Source organism: Triturus cristatus, chromosome 10 (assembly GCF_964204655.1).
Source record: "Triturus cristatus chromosome 10, aTriCri1.1, whole genome shotgun sequence".
NCBI classification, from domain to species: Eukaryota; Metazoa; Chordata; class Amphibia; order Caudata; family Salamandridae; genus Triturus; species Triturus cristatus.
In genome coordinates this window covers 1,228,022,369-1,228,041,884 of record NC_140593.1, presented here as the reverse complement: position 1 = coordinate 1,228,041,884, position 19,516 = coordinate 1,228,022,369, and the positions used below count along the sequence as shown (strand labels likewise).

Genomic DNA, 19,516 nt, shown 5'->3' with positions numbered 1-19,516 from the left:
CCCGGGAAGAATTTTGCCGGGAGCAAGCCACTTGTCCTTCCCTGGTCGGGCTGCGGCGCCAGGCCGAGGGCCAAGCCGCAGGTGACCAGACCGGGACGCACCGAATCTATTGGGAAAATAACATCTTGTACAGTGAGCAGAAGTCGGTGGAGCTGGGATCCGGACGGGTACTGGTGGTACCCCTCCGCTTCCGAGACTTCCTCCTGGGCTTAGCCCACGACGTCCCCCTCGCCGGCCACTTGGGTCAGGACAAGACCTACAGCCGTCTCGTGACCCATTTTTACTGGCCTAGAATGAGAGCAGCGGTAGAAGCCCACTGCAAGTCCTGCCCCACGTGCCAGGCTACTGGGAAGAGTGGGGGGAAGCGCAAGGCTCCCCTCCAACCCTTCCCGGTCGTCAGTACCCCTTTCGAACGAGTCGGAATCGACATCGTGGGACCACTGGACCCCCCCACCTCCCAAGGTCACCGTTTCATCTTGGTCCTAGTGGATCACGCCACCCGCTATCCTGAGGCTATTCCCCTACGCACCATCACAGCCCCCGTGGTGGGCCGGGCCCTGATGGGGATCTTTTCCAGGGTGGGTTTTCCCCGCGAGGTCGTGAGCGATCGCGGCACTAATTTTATCTCGAAATATATGACGTCCCTGTGGCAACAATGTGGGGTGTCCTATAAGTTCACCACCCCGTACCATCCCCAAGGGAACGGCCTAGTAGAAAGGTTTAATAGGACTTTGAAAGGGATGATCGCTGGCCTAGAAGAGCCCCTCCGGCGTAAGTGGGACGTCCTGCTCCCCTGCCTCTTGTTCGCTTACCGGGAGGTCCCCCAGAAGTCCTTAGGGTTCAGCCCGTTTGAATTACTCTATGGACACCCCGTCCGAGGTCCCCTCAGTTTGGTTAAGGAAGGATGGGAGGCAGCACCCCAGACCACCCCCCGTGATGTGTTCCAGTACGTCCTGGCCCTCCGGAACCAGACCAGGAAGTTCCGAGAACTGGCCGAGGCCAACCTGGAGGCAAGCCAAGAAGAGATGAAGCGCTGGTACGACCAGAATGCCACTCTGGTCGAGTTCCAGCCGGGCCAGCAGGTGTGGGTCATGGCCCCCGTGAAGCCTGGCGCCCTCCAGGACAGGTGGACTGGGCCCTACAAAGTGGTTGAGCGGAAGAGTCAAGTCACATATTTGGTGGACGTCCAGTCGCCTCGGGATCCCCTCCGGGTCCTTCACGTGAACCGCCTCAAGCCTCACTTCGTGCGGACAGAACTGAGCCTCCTGCTGGCCACCGATGACGGGGCCGAAGATGAGTCTGATCCCCTCCCGGACCTCCTGTTTGTCAAGGAGCATGATGGCTCCGTGGAAGGAGTGAACCTCTCCCCAGCCCTCACTGCCCAGCAACAAGCGGACTGCCGCCAGCTACTAAGACAATTTTCCGACCTCTTCTCTCTGACCCCCCGGGTCACCGACTGGTGTGTTCATGACGTGGACACCGGGGACAGCCCGCCGGTGAGACACCGAGCCTACCGAGTTCCTGATCGGGTCCAGTCCTGCATTCAAGCGGAAGTCTCGAAGATGTTGACCCTGGGGGTGATCGAGCCATCTGACAGTCCCTGGGCCAGCCCCGTGGTCCTGGTCCCGAAGGCAGCGGCCCCCGGTGTCGCCCCCGAGCTCCGATTCTGCGTGGACTACCGGGGGCTCAATGACGTTACCCGAGCCGATGCCCACCCCATTCCACGAGCCGACGAACTCATTGACCGACTAGGGGCAGCCCGGTTCCTCAGCACATTCGACCTCACCTGCGGATACTGGCAGATTGCGCTCACCGAGGGGGCCAAGGAGCGGTCCGCCTTCTCCACCCCCGATGGGCACTACCGCTTCCGCGTAATGCCCTTCGGAATGAAAAATGCCCCGGCCACTTTCCAGCGACTGGTGAATAGAGTCCTGGCCGGGCTAGAGCAGTTCAGCGCGGCATATCTGGACGACATCGCTGTTTTCAGTTCAGAATGGAGTGAGCACCTCCAACACCTCCGGAGGGTGCTAACCGCCCTGCGCCAGGCAGGCCTCACAGTAAAAGCCAGCAAGTGCCAGATCGGGAAAGGATCCGTAGTCTACCTGGGGCACCAGGTCGGGAGCGGCCAGGTCACCCCTCTACAGCCAAAGATCGACGCCATCCTGGCCTGGGAACCACCCATCACCCAAACGGAGGTCCGAGCCTTTCTGGGACTCACTGGCTACTACCGAAGATTCATTCGGGGGTATGGCAGCCTTGTCGGCCCCCTCACAGAACTCACGTCTAAAAGACAGCCAAAGAAAGTGCAGTGGACGGCTGCCTGCCAGGAAGCTTTCGATGCCCTAAAGAAAGCCATGTGTACTGCCCCCGTCCTCCAGGCTCCCGACTACTCCAAGGAGTTTATAGTCCAGACCGATGCCTCCGAGCATGGCATTGGGGCCGCCCTGTCCCAAGTGAATGACCAAGGCCTAGACCAGCCCGTCGCCTTCCTCAGTCGGCGGCTGTTGCCCCAAGAACAGAGATGGAGCACCATAGAGCGCGAAGCCTTTGCCGTGGTCTGGGCACTCAAAAAGCTACGACCCTACCTGTTCGGCACCCATTTCAGAGTCAAAACTGACCATCGGCCCTTGCGATGGCTCATGCAGATGCGAGGAGAAAACCCCAAGCTACTGCGGTGGTCAATCTCCCTCCAGGGGATGGATTTCACCGTAGAACATCGCCCTGGTACGGACCACGCCAACGCTGACGGCCTCTCCTGGTTCTTCCGCCTCAGCGAAGAGAACCCCCCAAGATGATGGGCAGTTCTCTCCGGCTTTCAGCTGGGGGGGACGCGTGTTGGACCCGGCCTCGTAGTATGGCCCTACGTGCCCCCGCACCACCGAAACCTGGTACCTGCAGCCCCAAGCACACGGCCCAGCCGACCCTCCCCACCAGGACACACGCACCCGACCCGGACATCCCCGTCCATGGCCTCTCTCCTTTCGGCCACCCCGGGCCCGCGTGCCCACTTCATGCACCAAGATGGCCGCCCGGCCCCAGCGCAACCCGGGCCTAGAGGCGCCACTCCGGCTGGAGGACATCACGCTTCCAGGGGATGAGAGAGGGAGGAGCAGTTTCTATCGCACCTCTGGACTCCCCTGGGACGATGGGTTTCGATCGGCCCTCCGGCCTCCCTGAGGGCTGGCTCCATGCCTGCTGGGTGTCTGGGACTCCTCCCGACCCGGCCCTGAAAGGATCAAAAGACAATGACAGGAAATACCGACAAGCGACCCCCAGGTGACAAGACCCCTGCCTGCACAGACTCCGGACATCAAAGAGGGGTCGACCTATAACAAGGGGTGCTCTGGGTCTGTCCGGCAGATTCGACGCTGGAACAACGAGAGCCTGCCGACGTGGTCGCGGCTCCTGGAACTTGGACCCTCCTGAGCCCTGCTGAGTGACTCGCGGCTCCCTGAAGATCGTAAGACCTCCGAACTTGTACCTGAGCCTGCTGAGTGACTCGCGGCTCCTTGAAGATCGTAAGACCTCCGAACTTGTACCTGAGCCTGCTGAGTGACTCGCGACTCCTTGAAGATCGTAAGACCTCCGAACTTGTACCTGAGCCTGCTGAGTGATTCGCGGCTCCTTGAAGATCGTAAGACCTCCGAACCTGTACCTGAGCCCGCTGAGAGACTCGCGGCTCCCTGAAGATCGTAAGACCTCTGAACTTGTACCTGAGCCCGCTGAGTGACTCGCGGCTCCGACAGACTCTCACGGTCCCGCCGGACCCCGACTACAACAACGTATCCCCCAGCTCGAGGATTGTGAGCTGTGCGCCGGGTACGTCCCTGCCTTGAACCTTTGCCAGAGACTGTCCCGCTACCCCCTACCCCTTCCGAGACTCATTGAGCCTGTGCTCTCCTTGTACATATTTGCAGTGATAACCTACTTGATAAAGATTGATTTCTAAGAACCCACGGTGTGGTCACTCTGTGTCGTGTGGTGCCAGAAGTACGATCCTAGATACGAGATTCCTCCCCCTGGGGAGTCTCCCGCCAGTGCCCGGCTACGATACTTCGAGGGTGGGTCTCAGGGTAGTCAGGACCCCTTTCCGGGCTCCTCTGAGGTCGCCGTCTAACAAGTACCTACAAGAGTACTGTTCTAGTACTACCTCCCATACTGAAAGGCATGTACGAGTACATAAAAGTGCACTCCTCTAGTACTGCTTCTTGTACTGAAAGGCGTGTCAGAGTACATAAAAGTGCACTCCTCCAGTACTATTTCTCATACTGAAAGGCATGAAAGAGTACTGTTCTACTACTACCTCCCATACTGAAAGGCATGTAAGAGCACATACAAGAGTGCTCCTCCAGTACTGCTTCCTGTACTGAAAGGTATGTAAGATTACATATGAGAGTACTGTTCTAGTACTACCTCCGGTACTGTACGGCATGTAAGAGTACATAAAAGAGTACTCCTTTTGCACTGCTTCCTATACTGAAAGGCATGAAAGAGTACATAAATGAGTACTCCTGTAGTACTGCTTCCCATACTGAAAGACATCTAAGTGTACATAAAAGAGTATTCCTCCAGTACTATTTCCCGCTCTGAAAGGCATGAAAAAGTACTGTTCTAGTACTACTTCCCATACTGAAAGCTGTGTAAGAGTAAATAAAAGGGTACTCCTCCAGTACTACCTCCCGTACTGAAAGGCATGGAAGAGTACATGAAAGAGTACTGTTCTAGTGCTACTTCCCATACTGAAAGGCATGAAAGAGTACAGAAATAAGTACTTCCCTAGTACTACTTCCCGTACTGAAAGGCATGAAAGAGTATTGTTCTAATACTACTTCCTGTACTGAAAGGCATTTAAGAGAACATAGGAGTACTCCTCTAGTTCTACTTCCTGTACTGAAAGGCATGTAAGAGTGCATAAAACAGTACTGTTCTAGTACTACTTCCTGTACTGAAAGTACTCCTCTAGTACTACTTCCCATACTGAAAGGCATGTAAGAGTACAAGAGTACTCCTGTAGTACTAATTTTTGTACTGAAAGGCATGTAAATGTCAATAATATAGTACTCCTGTAGAACTGCTTTCTGTACTAAAAGGCATTTAAGAGTACCTGCAATAGTACTCCTTTAATACTACTTACCATACTGAAAAGTGTAAGAGTACATAAAAGAGTACTCCTGTAGTATTGCTTTTTGAACTTAAAAGTATGTAAGAGAACCTACAAGAGAACTCATCTAGTACTGAAAAGCATAAAAGATTACCTACGATAATACTTCTCTAGTACTACTTCCTGTACTGAAAGGCATGTAAGAGTACATAAAAGAGTACTCCTCTAGTACTGCTTCCTATACTGAAAGGCAGGAAAGAGTACATAAAAGACTAATCCTCTAATACTGCTCCCATACTAAAAGAGGTGTCAGAGTACATAAAAGAGAACTCCTCAAGTACTTTTTCCCGTACTGAAAGGCATGAAAAAGTACTGTTCTACTACTACTTCCCTTACTGAAAGGTGTGTAAGAGTAAATAAAAGGGTACTCCTCCAGTACTACCTCCCGTACTGAAAGGCATGTAAGAGTACATAAACGAGTACTGTTCTAGTGTTACTTCCCGCACTGAAAGGTGTGTAAGAGTACATAAAAGGGTACTTCCTCCCGTAGTGAAAGGCATGTAAGATTACGTACAAGAGCACCCCTCAAGTACTGCTTCCCGTACTGAAAGGTGTGTAAGAGTACTTAAAAGAGCGATCCTCCAGTACTGCTTCCTCTACTGAAAGGCATGTAGGAGTACATAAAAGAGTACTCCTCTACTACTGCTTCCCATACTGAAAGGCATGAAAAGGTACTGTTCTACTACTACTTCCCATACTGAAAGGCATGTAAGAGTACATAAAAGAGTACTCCTCCAGTACTACTTCCCATACTGAAAGGCATGTAGGAGTACATAAAAGAGTACTCCTCCAGTACTATTTACCATACTGAAAGGCATGAAAGAGTACTGTTCTAGTACTACTTCCCATACTGAAAGCTGTGGAAGAGTACATAAAAGAGTACTCCTCCAGTTCTACTTCCCATACTGAAAGGCATGTAGGAGTACATAAAAGGTACTGTTCTAGTACTACTTTCCGTACTGAAAGGTTTGCAAGGGTACATAAAAGGGTACTCCTCCAGTACTACCTCCTGTACTGAAAGGCTAGTAAGAGTACATAAAAGAGTACTCCTCTAGCACTGCTTCCCGTACTGAAAGGGGTGTAAGAGTACATAAAAGAGTACTCCTCCAGTACTATTTACCGTACTGAAAGGCATGAAAGAGTACTGTTCCAGTACTACTTCCTGTACTGAAAGGTCTGTAAGAGTACATAAAAGGGTATTCCTCCAGTACTACCTCCCTACTGAAAGGCATGAAACAGTACGTAAAAGAGTACTCCTCCAGTACTACTTACCATACTGAAAGACATGTAGGAGTACATAAAAGAGTACTGTTCTAATGCTACGCTACTTCCCGTACTGAAAGGTGTATAAGAGTACATAAAAAGGTACTGTTCTAGTACTACTTTCCGTACTGAAAGGTGTGTAAGAGTACATAAATGGGTACTCCTCTAGTACTGCTTACTGTACTGACAGGCATGTAAGACTACATAAAAGAGTACTCCTCTAGTACTGCTTACCGGAATGAAAGGCGTGTAAGAGTACATAAAAGAGTACTCCTCCAGTACTATTTACCGTACTGAAAGGCATGAAAGAGTACTGGTCTAGTACTACTTCCCATACTGAAAGCTGTGTGAGAGTACATAAAAGAGTACTCCTACAGTACTACTTCCCATACTGAAAGGCATGTAGGAGTACATAAAAGAGTACTGTTCTAATGCTACTTCCCGTACTGAAAGGTGTATAAGAGTACATAAAAAGGTACTGTTCTAGTACTACTTTCCGTACTGAAAGGTGTGTAAGAGTACATAAAAGGGTACTCCTCCAGTACTACCTCGTGTACTGAAAGGCTAGTAAGAGTACATAAAAGAGTACTCCTCTAGCACTGCTTCCCGTACTGAAAGGCGTGTAAGAGTACATAAAAGAGTACTCCTCAGTACTATTTACCGTACTGAAAGGCATGAAAGAGTACTGTTCCAGTACTACTTCCTGTACTGAAAGGTCTGTAAGAGTACATAAAAGGGTGTTCCTCCAGTACTACCTCCCTACTGAAAGACATGAAACAGTACATAAAAGAGTACTCCTCCAGTACTATTTTGTAGTGACGAGGTTCACAGCCAGAGTGTCGTTTTTCAGGTAGATTTATTAAGTTCAGGTACAGGTAGTTGATTTGTAGCGATGCAGCCCCACCAGGAGCAGTCTGCCTGCAGCTCAGCCCATACTCCACCTGTCACACTCAAGCATCCAGGCACCCAAACATTCCGTTCAAGTCCATCACACCAGAATTCCATGCATCACAATCACACTGGCTGGGCAGCTAGGGAGAACATAACCAGATACATACAATACAGGTTACAACATATTTCTTATTCCGAAAGGCATGTAAGAGTACATACAAGAGTACTCCTCTAGTTCTACTTCCCATTCTGATAAGTGTAGGAGTGCATAAAAGAGTACTCCTGTAGTACTGCGACCCATACTGAAAGGCATGTAAGAGTACATGCAAGAGTACTCCTCTAGTTCTACTTCCCATACTGATAAGCGTAGGAGTGCATAAAAGAGTACTCCTGTAGTACTGCGCCCCATACTGAATGGCATGTAAGAGTACATACAAGAGTACTCCTCTAGTTCTACTTCCCATACTGATAAGCGTAGGAGTGCATAAAAGAGTACTCCTGTAGTACTGCGCCCCATACTGAGTCATGTAAGAGTACATGCAAGAGTACTCCTCTAGTTCTACTTCCCATACTGATAAGTGAAGGAGTGCATAAAAGAGTACTCCTGTAGTACTGTGACCCATACTGAAAGGCATGTAAGAGTACATGCATGAGTACTCCTCTAGTTCTACTTCCCATACTGATAAGCGTAGGAGTGCATAAAAGAGTACTCCTGTATTACTGCGACCCATACTGAAAGGCATGTGAGAGTACCTACAAGAGTACTCCTCTAGTTCTACTTCCCATACTGATAAGTGTAGGAGTGCATAAAAGAGTACTCCTGTAGTACTGCGCCCCATACTGAAAGGCATGTAAGAGTACATGCAAGAGTACTCCTCTAGTTCTACTTCCCATACTGATAAGCGTAGGAGTGCATAAAAGAGTACTCCTGTATTACTGCGACCCATACTGAAAGGCATGTGAGAGTACCTACAAGAGTACTCCTCTAGTTCTACTTCCCATACTGATAAGCGTAGGAGTGCATAAAAGAGTACTCCTGTAGTACTGCGCCCCATACTGAAAGTCATGTAAGAGTACATGCAAGAGTACTCCTCTAGTTCTACTTCCCATAGTGATAAGTGTAGGAGTGCATAAAAGAGTACTCCTGTAGTACTGCGCCCCATACTGAGTCATGTAAGAGTACATGCAAGAGTACTCCTCTAGTTCTACTTCCCATACTGATAAGTGTAGGAGTGCATAAAAGAGTACTCCTGTAGTACTGCGCCCCATACTGAAAGTCATGTAAGAGTACATGCAAGAGTACTCCTCTAGTTCTACTTCCCATACTGATAAGTGTAGGAGTGCATAAAAGAGTACTCCTGTAGTACTGCGCCCCATACTGAGTCATGTAAGAGTACATGCAAGAGTACTCCTCTAGTTCTACTTCCCATACTGATAAGTGAAGGAGTGCATAAAAGAGTACTCCTGTAGTACTGCGCCCCATACTGAATGGCATGTAAGAGTACATACAAGAGTACTCCTCTAGTTCTACTTCCCATACTGATAAGCGTAGGAGTGCATAAAAGAGTACTCCTGTAGTACTGCACCCCATACTGAAAGTCATGTAAGAGTACATGCAAGAGTACTCCTCTAGTTCTACTTCCCATGCTGATAAGTGAAGGAGTGCATAAAAGAGTACTCCTGTAGTACTGTGACCCATACTGAAAGGCATGTAAGAGTACATGCAAGAGTACTCCTCTAGTTCTACTTCCCATACTGATAAGCGTAGGAGTGCATAAAAGAGTACTCCTGTATTACTGCGACCCATACTGAAAGGCATGTGAGAGTACCTACAAGAGTACTCCTCTAGTTCTACTTCTCATACTGATAAGTGTAGGAGTGCATAAAAGAGTACTCCTGTAGTACTGCACCCCATACTGAAAGGCATGTGAGAGTACCTACAAGAGTACTCCTCTAGTTCTACTTCCCATACTCATAAGTGAAGGAGTGCATAAAGGAGTACTCCTGTAGTACTGTGACCCATACTGAAAGGCATGTGAGAGTACCTACAAGAGTTCTCCTCTAGTTCTACTTCCCATACTGATAAGCGTAGGTGTGCATAAAAGAGTACTCCTGTAGTACTGCACCCCATACTGAAAGGCATGTAAGAGTACATGCAAGAGTACTCCTCTAGTTCTACTTCCCATACTGATAAGCGTAGGAGTGCATAAAAGAGTACTCCTGTAGTACTGTGACCCATACTGAAAGGCATGTAAGAGTACATGCAAGAGTACTCCTCTAGTTCTACTTCCCATACTGATAAGTGAAGGAGTGCATAAAAGAGTACTCCTGTAGTACTGCGCCCCATACTGAATGGCATGTAAGAGTACATACAAGAGTACTCCTCTAGTTCTACTTCCCATACTGATAAGCGTAGGTGTGCATAAAAGAGTACTCCTGTAGTACTGCGCCCCATACTGAAAGGCATGTGAGAGTACCTACAAGAGTGCCTCTCCAACACTACTTCCTGCACTGAAAGGTATGAAAGAGTGCCTCTAAGAACACTCCTGTACAGGGCACAAGTCCTAGGAAAAAGAATTGGGGAACTAATTAGCAAACTTAATTCACAGTAATGCCACGGGGGGTTGTAGGCCCATACGTGTAAGTGATTGAAACGTCAATAAAGGTTTTTCAAAAAAAAAAAAAAAAAAAAAGATTGCTGAAAGGGATTCTGTTTTCAAAGAGATGTGTAGAACTTGGTATTACAGCCTTCAACTGTGTTTAGAGAGTGGACATAGGGTGACACCTCTCAGACTCCTTTTGCCTCAGGTAGGGGAAACGGGGTCCCCTCTCTAAAACGAATAGGGGGACTCTGTACACCTGCGTCCACCACGACTTGCGCCCTGCTCCTGTTGTACTGCTTTCCAAACTTAAAAGCAAGTAAAAGCACCAAAAAAGAATACTCTTCAGATACCACTTCGCATACTCAAAGTCAAGCAACAGCACATAATGGGGCACCTGACACTATTTGTTTTACAAATTAAGCACTGCTCCTTTGATACCACTTCCTGCACTCTCACTCTGTCATGTAAGCATACATAAAAGAGTACTGCTGTGGTACCAGTTCCTGTTCTGAATGTCTTAAAAGAATACATAAGAGAGTATTCCTGTAGTACTACTTCCTGTTCTGAAAGTCATGTTAGAGTGTGTAAAAAAGTACTCCCGTAGTACTGCTTCCCTACTGAAAGTCATGCAAGAGTACATGAGAGAGTTTTCCTGTAGTACTACTTTCTGCACTGAAAGTCATGTAAGAGTGTGTAAAAGAGTACTCCTGTAGTACTGCTTCCCTACTGAAAGTCATACAAGAGTACATAAGAGAGTATTCCTGTAGTACTTCTTCCTGTTCTGAAAGTCATGTTAGAGTGTGTAAAAAGGTACTCCCGTAGTACTGCTTCCCTACTGAAAGTCATGCCAGAGTACATAAGAGAGTTTTCCTGTAGTACTACTTTCTCCACTGAAAGTCATGTTAGAGTGTGTAAAAAAGTACTCCCGTAGTACTGCTTCCCTACTGAAAGTCATGCAAGAGTACATAAGAGAGTTTTCCTGTAGTACTACTTTCTGCACTGAAAGTCATGTAAGAGTGTGTAAAAGAGAACTTCTGTAGTACTGCTTCCGTACTGAAAGTCATGCAAGAGTACATAAGAGAGTTTTCCTGTAGTACTACTTTCTGCACTGAAAGTCATGTAAGAGTGTGTAAAAGAGTACTCCTGTAGTACTGCTTCCATACTGAAAGTCATACAAGAGTACATAAGAGAGTATTCCTGTAGTACTACTTCCTGTTTGAAAGTCATGTTAGAGTGTGTAAAAAAGTACTCCTGTAGTACTGCTTCCCTACTGAAAGTCATGCAAGAGTACATAAGAGAGTATTCCTGTAGTACTACTTCCTGTTCTGAAAGTCATGTTAGAGTGTGTAAAAGAGTACTCCCGTAGTACTGCTTCCCTACTGAAAGTCATACAAGAGTACATAAGAGAGTATTCCTGTAGTACTACTTCCTGTTCTGAAAGTCATGTTAGAGTGTGTAAAAGAGTACTCCCGTAGTACTGCTTCCCTACTGAAAGTCATACAAGAGTACATAAGAGAGTATTCCTGTAGTACTACTTCCTGCACTAAAAGGCATACATTAATACTCCTTTAACACTACTTTCTTTAACTCAGTCATGTAAGAATATCTAAGAGTACTCTTGCAGTGATACTTCTCACACTCAGTCATGTAAAAGTGCATAAAAGAGTAGTCCTGTAATAGTACTTCTTGTTTGCAGTCATGCAAGAATACCTAAGAGTATTCCTGTAGTACTATATCTTGCACCAAAATTCCTGTAAGAGTACCCAAGTGTTCTCCTGTAGTAGTACAAACAACTCTCAAATTCACTGATCTTTTCATTGCTGATAATGTTACTATTGGTGTGGTTCAATAGTACTCTTCATTTCAGTGGAAGTAGTAACATTAGCATTAATACTCTTCTCGGAATCACTCATATTATCACTGTGCATTGTAGTAATCGTGCTGCTGATGATGTTTTTATGATTATCATCACCCTCATCCATGTCGTCACAGCATCTCTGCCATCATCATCATCGGTGTGGACATTGTAAGGTGGAGTTAGCGTTGCTTTTAATTGTATGATAATGCTCATCGTCGTTGGTGCGGGTGCTGCTCTTATGATTGTTACTATCAGTATTTTATTGGTAAACCACAGTTGATAGTAAAGACTGCACTGAATAACCCCTTGTTACAACTTCTGAGAAGGTTGTAGACCCTGCTTGGAGGCTGCCTTGGCGCGAGGCGCTTTGAGAGAGGTTATGACATCAGTGGTGTCCACTTCCTTCCTGTGTCTTGGTGACATCTTGAGGCCCTGCCGTCCGTAAGACTCAGGTTTATCAAATAACAGCTTATCACCCCTGCCAGATGTGAGTAGGTGGAGATCCTCTTATGTAAGGCAGAGGAGACAAGACACATGGGGCATATTTACAAGCCCCTATCGCCACCAGAAAGTCACCTATTTATTTTTTTAAACAGTTTTATTATAATTTCTGTTATCATCACAATGCATTGCAATATAATAATCTTTCACGGTGTACAACCAAAGATGTAATAGTTTACATAAAGTATTCTCGCTGTTTATATACATCGGAAAGTCGTCCATCCAGGGTAGTGGGACTAAAAAACAACTATAACATATCCAATAAATATCATGTGCAAGGTGTGTTCATTCACTAACGTCTGCCCAAGACTCGTCCGGTGGGGGGAGGGTTCACATATATTTCCACGGTAGGCGTTCCACTTCCCCATACCCTCGTCCATTTTTTGGGGCACCCCCGGTGTATGTAGACTGATCTCTCTGCCATCATTGCCCAGTTCATATCATTGCACCATTGACTGAGGGCAGGGGTAAGGCTGGAGCCCCAGCGCTGCGCTATATTTCGTTTTGCTATTGTCATGCCCAGTGTTACCCAGTCTTCAGCTGTGTTGTTTAAATCTGTAGGTTCCCAGATATCGGGAAGACAACGTTTAGGTTCTGGGAGAATCGTGACTGTCGTGACTTGGAAAGTCACTTTTTTGACGTTGTGGTGGCGATACGGGCTTTGCCTTATTTACAAGGCAGCGTTAAGTCACTTAATGTGGCTTAACGCTGCCTTGCATGGCACACTTTCAAGCTATAATTAGCATGAAAGGGGAGGGCAATGGATGGTGAGATGGGCATTCTGCCCCAACACCCATTGATTTTGACGCTGAGTGGTGTAAATATGGGGCAGCACTAAAATTAAGACCAGGGAAAACCTGGTCTCTACAGGGCGTAACAAGGAGAAATCCTGTATTTCTCCTCGTTTCTGCTGTATTTATGTGTGCTGCATTGTGCAGCGCACATAACAACAGCAAAAAACGCCATGCATGATTATTTATGTACAGGAAGGTATCCCTTCCTGCACATAAACAATCAATTTAAAAATGACGAGTTGCAACTTTTTGTGTGCTACACAAAGCAGCTCAAACAGAAGTTACAAAAAGCCATTTCAGATTGTTTATGTGCACAAAGGGACACCTTCCTGAGTATAAACAATCCTTCTCCTCAACGCAGGCACCCTTGCACTGTGGTGCAAGGGTACCTGCATTGGCGCTAGGCTGCTAAATTTAGCGCCAGCGAGAGGAAGGAGCCAAGATGGCGACCGGGATGGCAGCGTAGGCTCCCGGCTCCGTGAACCTCCGCACCCCGCACAGATATCCTGCATGAGATCCTTAGCCTGCGCTAGCTGCCCGTGTTGGTGAACGCGAGCGGCACCCGACCGTGTGATCCCGAGGTTTCTGGCAGCGGTACCGCCGGAGAAATGTCCGTCTGAAGTTTGCGGCCTGTGCAGCCCTGGAGCCGGGACCTCGAGTGGACGCCGTGGCCGGGCGGCAGTGCAACAACAGCGGCCTTCGGTGACTGGGGGGAGTCGGACTGCCGGAGTGGTGCGAATGTCGGCCTGCGTTTCGCCGTGGTCGTCCCTACCACTAAGCGTAGCGGAACGGGTGCGGGCCCGAGGTGGCGACTCCAAGACTCGCCGGTGATTGCCTCAGCCTTCGCCGGTGAGCTGCCCGGACGCCGCCCGTAACTCGCCCCGATTCTCGCGGGCTGCTCCCGGATTTTCGCGGGCACTGGTCCGTGGTGGGGACGACTGTGGCCCGTGACCACACACCGGACACATCATTTGCCTGCCCCCGGAACCCTGTTTCCAGTGACATGGAACCCAAGGCGCTTGGGCCTGAGTCCCGGTCCCGATCTGGGTTGGATCTACCCAGCGGCCATTTTGGTCGGACACTGTCCACTATCCTGTACACTGGGTTGCAGCAGGATTGGGAGGGTGCGCCTCTGAGGAGCGTAGCGGAGCGAGCGCCGGGAGCTGTACTGGGGTACGGTGACCTTCTCGAGGCCCTCGGTGCCCTTCATTCCACCTTGGTTCACGGCGCCTGGGTGTTGGGGAGCAAGCTCGATGGAGTGACATCAGCGTTGGAACAGTTGCCGCCTGCCTATCCCCAGGTACACTGGGACTTCTTACACCGCGCACGAGGGGACAGTGTCGTGGCCGCCCCTGAGAATAGTGCACGCCTGGACTCTCCGGACAGTATATTAACGTGCGATCAGCTGGCTGTGGATCTGGTCTGCTCCGGAGGTCTCGGACCTGAGCGGGGGGTGGTGGCCTTGTCCCGTGCGCGGCCTCCGACGACTCAGGCAACATCCAAGCAACGGTCGCCTACTCTGCCTGATTCTGCCATCCTGGGCCTGGTGTGCAGTGTCAATCCTGGCTCAGCACTGGGAAAGACGACCCTCCATAGAGCTGACTGTGTCGACCTTCAGAGCCCTCTACCCTACTTGTGTGTGTCGCTTCCTGATCTTTATTGGACGCTTTTCTTCCTGGTAACACTGGACATGGCACTGGGACGAAGGGTATGCATGGGTGGGTTTGCAAAGAGTGGCCAAGGATGAGGCTGACCCTTCAGAGGCGGTCATCCACTAGGCGGGCGGGCTCGGGCGTTGTGTGCTCTCACGGCATAACTGTTAGTGTACCAAGTGCGTAATGCTCCTTACTTCATTTTGACAGGGTCGATTTCGTGTTCTGTATTGTATGCTTTGCGGGAAAACGTATGGTGCGGGAGGGAGAAGCCGGGGGCGTGTTTTACAGGCCCTCCTCCAGTTTATTAATACTCTCTCTACCCCCCCGCCTGGTGGGGGCTCTTTTCCTACTCTTTTTCTCTGTTTCTTCTATATTTCGGGTCTGGTTTAGGGGCGACAGGCACACTGCTGGGGGGGGGGCCGTACTCATCTGCAGAGGTGCAGGGTGGGGGGTTGGGGGGGGGATTCTTTAGTCTTTAACCCCTTTTTTCTATGGCCTCTTTTTCTTCTCTTATTCTTCTCTGTCTTTTCCTGGGATCAGCATGGTAGAACTCCTTTGTTGTTAATCACTGCTGTTTCCGGAGTGCTATAATTTCCGTGGAGTTTCCTGGGTCTTGGGGCAGGGGGGTTGCAGGCGCAAATGGCCGTGTCAATCCTTCACATCCTGAACTTCCTGTTTCAGCGCCATTGCCTAGATAGACTGCTGTTTATTGTTTACGTTCATCATTCTGCCTGCCATTTTTCGCTGCTGGGAAACTGTTTGGCGCCTGATCCTTTCATCCTCTTCTATTATAAAATGTAAACCTTTATTATCCTTGTCTCCTATTTGGGCCGTTCAGAGACTGAGAGTATGCTAACGTCGAGATTTTGCACCCCGAGGTGCTGACTGTGATAGACTTGCTTTCTGCTATTCTGACTGCTTAGCGGCCGGCCCCGGGGGTTGTAGGCCCATACGTGTAATTGATTGAAATGTCAATAAAGGTTTTCAAAAAAAAAAAAAAAAAAATTTGCGCCAGCCCAGGGAGAAGTGCAGGGCTGCACTGTATTCTTGTAAATATGGTGCAGCCCTGCGTTTCTGAAGTGACGGAGCACTGCGTTAAGCCAACAAGTCTAACTTTCGTGCTCCATCACTTCCTATGTAAATATGCCCCATGGTGTCCCCGCTCTACGAAGACGTTCACAAGAACCAGTATGAACTGGTGTTGTCTGGACTCAGGGACTAACACGTCTCCATGTACCATTGATGTCACCATCCAATAGGAAGCAGGGGTAGTTTGGTGTAACTCTCTACTGATTTGGAAAGATTCCAACTGAGACGGCTGGGTGCTGGGATGCCTACGGGTCGCAATGCAGTATTCAAATCTTCCTAGTATAGTTAATATAGTATAGTATAGTATAGTATAGTATAGTATAGTATAGAAATAGTATAGCAAAATATAGTATGGTACAGTATAGTATAGGGCAGTAGAGTACAGTATAGTGAAGTATAGTATTTTATAGTATAGTATAGTATATTCCAGTACAGTATAGTGTAGTATAGTATAGTATAGTGCAGTACAGTACAGTATAGTGTAGTATAATACAGTATAGTATAGTAAAGTATAGTATAGTATAGTGCAGTACAGTACAGAATAGTGTAGTGTAGTATAGTACAGTATAGTATAGTAAAGGATTGCATTTTGTAGTATAGTATAGTATAGTGCAGTACAGTATAGTGCAGTATAGTACAGTATAGTATAGTATTTTACAGTATAGTATAGTGCAGTACAGTACAGTATAGTATAGTACAGTATAGTATAGTATTTTATAGTATAGTATAGTGCAGTACAGTACAGTATAGTGTAGTACAGTATATTATAGTATAGTATAGTATTTTATAGTATATTATAGTATAGTATAGTATAGTATAGTATAGTATAGTATAGTGCAGTACAGTACAGTATAGTATAGTACAGTATATTATAGTAATGTATTGCATTTTATAGTATAGTATAGTATAGTGCAGTACAGTATAGTGTAGTATAGTACAGTATAGTATAGTATTTTACAGTATAGTATTGTGCAGTACAGTACAGTATAGTATAGTACAGTATAGTATAGTATTTTATAGTATAGTATAGTGCAGTACAGTACAGTATAGTGTAGTACAGTATATTATAGTATAGTATAGTATTTTATAGTATTTTATAGTATAGTATAGTATAGTGCAGTACAGTACAGTATAGTATAGTACAGTATATTATAGTAATGTATTGCATTTTATAGTATAGTATAGTATAGTGCAGTACAGTATAGTATAGTATAGTATAGTACAGTATAGTATTTTACAGTATAGTATAGTGCAGTACAGTACAGTATAGTATAGTACAGTATAGTATAGTATTTTATAGTATAGTATAGTGCAGTACAGTATAGTGTAGTACAGTATATTATAGTATAGTATAGTATTTTATAGTATATTATAGTATAGTATAGTATAGTATAGTGCAGTACAGTACAATATAGTGTAGTACAGTATAGTGTAGTACAGTATAGTATAGTATTTTATAGTATAGTATAGTATTTTATAGTATAGTATAGTATAGTGCAGTACAGTACAGTATAGTGTAATACAGTATAGTATAGTATAGTATAGTATAGTATAGTATAGAATAGTATAGTATAGAAGACAAAGTTTAGCTCTAGGCCTTTCTTAAACAAAAGAGTGTCAGCCAACCAACACCGGGTGTACTGCAAGGAGAAGGTTCAAGGCCTTCTTGTAACATTTATTAAAAGGTCAGAATCCTACACTTGGTAGGCTTCCTGCTACAATCAGTGCAGATTTCACATATTCACAAATGTCGCGAGGAATACGTATGTACATACATGCAAATGATACTTTTCTATATGTACATTCCATACCATGGGCCTCATTTATGTTTTTTTTGCCGTAGGGCAGTCAGCAGGCCTTGCTGCCCTACAGCAAAAGAAAAGCGCAGGAATGTTCCATATCTATTAGATATGTTGCATTCCTGTCCTTTTCCCCTGCGCTGGTGCACAATGGGCTGTCGTGCGCCTACGTAGGCACCTTTGCACCATGGTGAAAGGGTGCCTGCATTGTGGGGATGATTATTTTTGTGCAGGAAGGGAAGCCTTCCTGCACAAAAACAATCACAAGAGGCTCGTTCCTCTTTCTATGTGTGCTGCAGAATGCAGCACACGTACAAAAAAGAAAAACGAGGAGCAATAAAGATATTTCTTCTCGTTAAGCCTCCCTTACACCTTCCTCGGGGAGGCATACATTTTTGTCGCTGCCTCAGACTTATGATTTCTCGTAAATATGGGGCAGTATCAAAAAGCTATAGATGTTGCTGGGGACACCCCCAACAACACGCATGGAAAGCTCCTTTCACGCAGTTTTCTGTGTGAAAGGGGCACATATTTATTAGGGCATGTAAAGCCACGTAACGTGGCTTTATGTGTCCTTGTAAATATGTCAGTGGCACATTGCGCCCCATAAACATAAAAAAAGTGACCTTCTGGTGGCGCAATAGAGCAGGCCCCCTGTATTTACTTCCAAGGGATGCCTGCGGACAATCTGCAGGAATCCGGATTAAGAACACGGCCATTTGCATACATACTTTTCCTGCAGGAAGATATTTCTCCAGCTAGAGAAGGTGTTTACTTTCAACCCTTCTTGAAATTCAGGGTGTTCTGGCCTCCTCCTGAAAAGCATCTCTTTGAGCCTGAAATCAGAAGCTGGTGGCCAGGTCTGGATGCCCCTCTGTCTTTGTGAGCCAATGATCTTCTTTCACAGAAAGGTACTTTCAGCCTCATTGAGGTTTGCTGGTCAGGAAGCCCCCCAAACTCATCTGGAGTAGGGGGAACCCCACCTTTCAGATGAAGTGGCTTCAGCTGGCTCCGCTTTTGGAAACGCTTGACCAGGAGACCGGCCTGCCACAGAGAACCAAATGGCACTGTTGGGAGATCCCTTTCATTGGGGGGGGTCTCCTGCCCCACCCCTACCGCCACGTGGGTAGGCTCTAGCCTCAGTGATGGCCTTTCAATTGAGTTAACTCTTTCAGTGGGCTCCTCAAACCCCATCTTCTGTTAGTCAGGAGTCAGACAGACTGCACCCTCTATCCTCACCCTCCAAACCCACTGCAAAAGTCAAAAGCGGGTGGAAAGCAGTGCTTAATTTGAGCCAGTGGTTTCCAGTACTCGGCACCAGCACTTAATTGTCAAAACCAGAGCTTATGGCAGTCTCCCACAAGGTGGCGCTGTCTGGCTAATTTATAGAAGACCGCAACAACAGTTAATTATGAATTCAATATACATTGAAACTGGCTATTACCGGCCGCCCAGGCCATTCTTATAGCTTTGGGGTCTGGAATAGTCCGAATTGTCACACTTGTAGCAGTGTGCAGGTTGGTAGTTGTGTGGGTACTGTCATTGGCAGGGGCAGTGTGCGGTGCAAGCTGCGGTGGCTTCCTGACGAGAGCCCTGGCAGGGGCAGTGTGCGGTGCAAGCTGCGGTGGCTTCCTGACGAGAGCCCTGGCAGGGGCAATGTGCGGTGCAAGCTGCAGCGGCCTCCTGGCGAGAGCCCTGGCACTTATCTTTTTACAAATGAAGCCTTGGTGGCAAGGAGCAGGCTTTGAAACAAACTGCTATTTACATTCTAAAAGTTCTACCAAGAACCCCTTTCTTTTCCATACCTAACAGGAAATGTCCAACACCGGGCTTTGGAAAATTCAATGGCTCGAGCTGTTACCCATCACATTAACCCGGCCAGGCTTACAAGATGTGTGCCCG

General features: G+C 47.2%; 1 protein-coding gene across 7 annotated transcripts in view; it reads left to right on the top strand.

The window, feature by feature from the left end:
• Positions 1-19,516, top strand: part of ATP2B3 (ATPase plasma membrane Ca2+ transporting 3) — a 988,364-nt gene that overhangs the window by 836,436 nt on the left and 132,412 nt on the right. The gene's annotated exons all lie outside the window — the stretch shown is intronic.